At 50.8% G+C, this 3330-nt stretch overlaps 1 pseudogene; it reads left to right on the plus strand.

Annotated features, from left to right (window-relative positions):
- The first annotated feature begins 861 nt into the window (after positions 1-861).
- Positions 862-3039, plus strand: LOC113121944 (uncharacterized; annotated as a pseudogene).
- The last annotated feature ends 291 nt before the right edge of the window (positions 3040-3330 follow it).

Consider the following 3330-nt stretch of genomic DNA (forward strand, 5'->3'; position numbering starts at 1 on the left):
AATCAATGGAAGTCAATGGAATGTCCTCTGAAGTGATGGAAACACACCTGTCTTTGTGTGTTCTCAACCATCAATATCAATGATCAAAGAAATATTTCTACTGTATCAAAGAAACTGGATCCATTTCCAACAAATATTAGTTCAGAGGATTTTCTGCTGACACGTGTGACTCTTTAGACACAATGAGACCAACTTTCTGTGAGACTCAGTCATTTGCGACTAAAGACTGAATTTAGCCACAGAAAAATCCAAAGACAGGAAAAGAAAATCAACTTCAATAGAAGTTCTCTTTCATATCATTCGTTTCGTGTCTCACTATGGGAACGCCTCCAGCGTGACCGCATCAGAAGCTTGGGGGCTGGCACTAGTGACGACTATGTCAGGAGGGGCGGGGACCCTCCCCCTATATAATAGGCTGAGCGTCAGTAGTCATTCAAAAACCTCTTCTTGCTTCTCACAGAATCCTGAAGACAACTGTGCTATCGGCGCTAAAGCTAACCTGTCCACAGATTCGAGTGAAAACACCGTCACCGGGCGCTTTGTGCTTTACAGTACGGTTGTTCTGTAGCTGATGAGCAGTAGCGATACTATTCTAGCTGGGACACTCACCCGGTGTGTGCAGCGTGTCTGGGCTTACCCCATGCTCAGGCCACCATGGTGGGAGACATCCCACGGGCATCATCTCCTCTGGATCTTGACATGCAGGACATGTGCAAACGTGCAGCTGCCAGGCTTCACATCTTGTGGCCCGCAAATCAAGCTGAGGCAGTGAAATCTCGCTTTGATGGAAAGAAACTGCCAAAAGCCAAGAAGATAGATGTTGCCAATATTTCCAGAGTTGCTGGATGAGATAGCAGCAACATGGAAAAGCAGGCCATACAGCGAGAAGCACCCCATTGTGGGAGGCTCCCTGTTGGACAGCAAGGAAATGGAGAAACACGGGCTCCGCCACATGCCGCTCATATAGCTGCTAGTAGCGACCCACCTCCACCCGAAGACGTCTCTGTCGTCCTCGGCTCTGTCAGCAAGAGCCCCTGGTTCACGATCAAGGAAAAAGAGGAACTCCTCGAAACTCCAGTCTCCAGTCTCTTTGGTGTGGCTGTTGCCTCCATGCAAAAGAGATGTGAAAAGAAAAAGAGAGATGACGAGGCACTGAAGCTTTGTATGCCAAGGAAGGCTCCTGTCGTTCCCGGCACATCACACCTGTCATACGCGCAGTCAGTCTCTCATCCAGTCCCTGCTTTCCGGACCCCCAAAGTGTCCAAAACACAGGGAGTCCCACAAGGCGAGTCCGCAAGCATTCTCTTGGAAGAAATTTCTTCTTTGAGACAAAAATAGTGGTTCCTCCTGAGCAGACTGACAGCAGTTTATACTCGAGGTGTTTCCTGGTTCCAAAAAAAAAAAGGGGGGGGGGGGGGGGGGGGGTTGCCATTCTGGACCCCAGTGTCCTCTGTGCACCATCTAAGGAAATACAGTTTCAGGATGCTGACTCATGCCTCTCTGCTACGATTTGTTTGAGCAGGCTTCACTTCAATAGATCTGAAGGATGCCCATTTCCACATTCTGGTGTATCCCCCATACTGGAAATATCTTCAGTTCGCTTTCCAAGTGGGCAGCATACGAGTTCATGGTGCTGCCTTTTGGTCTGTCTTTGAGCCTGAGGGTATTTGTGAAATGCACCGAGGCGGCAGTAACCCCGCCCAGGGAGAGGGGTATTTGAGTGGCCACGTACATTGATGACTGGCTAGTCGCGGCCCCTACCTGCGAAGAAGTGGCCTGTCTCACAAATGTTCTCATAAAACATCTGGTGAGGCTGGGTTTCCAGCTGAATATAGAAAAGAGTGTGTCACCTACTCAGCGCATAACCTTCATAGGGCTAACGTTGGACTCCCACCAAGCCACAGCTTTCCTGTCATCGGAAAAAGTAGAGACCATGCATGCCAACCTGGCATTGTTTCATAGGGGCAACATGGTCACACTCAGACAGTGCCAAAGGCTGTTGGGCTTGATGGCATCTTCGGTGGTAGTAATACCACTGGGTTGCCTGTACATGAGGGGCACCCAGCGCTGGCTGGCCTCCCTGGGTCTGGATCCCCTCCGTGAGGGTCACTACCGGTTGAGAGTTTCGGCAGACTGCTCACTAGCTGTGCATCAATGGAGGGTGCCAGGGTTTCTGACCCAGGACGACTCCATGGGTTCCATCTCAACCAGGAAAGTGATCTCCACAGATGCCTCCCTTTTAGGCTGGGGTGCCACACATGAAGGGAGGACAGTGAATGGGAGGTGGGGCCATCACATGAGCCACATCCACATAAACTGTCTGGAGCTGATGGCTGTCCACCTAGCTCTGAGACATTTCCTTCCCTGGATGCAAGGACATCACATTTTAGTGAGAACGGACATCTCCACTGTGGTGGCCTATATCAACAGACAAGGGGGGCTGAGATCCCCAAGTTTACACACACTAGCACACAGACTGATAGTTTGCATCAGTGTACATTTCAAGTCACTGAGAGCTACTCATGTGCCAGGTGTATTGAACTATGGGGTGGACCTGCTGTCCAGGGGAAACCCACTCTATGCAGACTGGAAGCTCCATCCAGGCGTGGTGGAGCAAATTTGGCAGCAGTTCGGACAGGCGAAAGTGGACGTCTATGCGTCAATGGAGAATGCCCAGTGTCCCCCGTTCTTCTCCCTGCATGACCAGAGGGCCCCACTGGGGGTTTATGCACTGGCTCACGAGTGGCTGTTTACCCTCCTCTATGCATTTCCCCCCATAGCTCTCATCCCTCCAACTCTGGCCAGAATGAGGAGAAGGGTCAACCCATGATCCTAGTGGCACCATATTGGCCAGGGAAACACTGGGTGGCACAGATATTTCAGCTGCTGGTGGGCCCCTCTTGGTGACTGCCATTACGCAGGGACCTTTTATCCTAGGAGCGGGGGGAAGTGTTTCACCCCCACCCAGGAAGACTAGATCTGTGGGCTTGGCCCTTGAGCGGTTCAACCTGGATACAGTGGGACTCCCTAGCAGCGTAACTGAAACTATGCAATGTGCTAGAGCCTCTTCAACTAGCACATTGTACGGGCTTAAGTGGCAGGTGTTTGAGAGCTGGTGCTCGGAATCACAGGCCATTCCTTTTCAATGTTCTGTGGCAATTGTCCTATCATTTCTGCAGAATCTGATTGAGGAAAATCCTTATCAACCATTAAGGTGTACCTGGCGGCTATTTCTGCCTGCCATGTTGGGTTTGCTGGGAAGACAGTAGCCCAACATCCTCTAGTGTGCCAATTCATGAAGGGTGGACATCATAAGTTGCCAGGATCTAG

This window comes from Mastacembelus armatus, chromosome 20, assembly GCF_900324485.2.
Source record: "Mastacembelus armatus chromosome 20, fMasArm1.2, whole genome shotgun sequence".
Taxonomy (NCBI): Eukaryota; Metazoa; Chordata; class Actinopteri; order Synbranchiformes; family Mastacembelidae; genus Mastacembelus; species Mastacembelus armatus.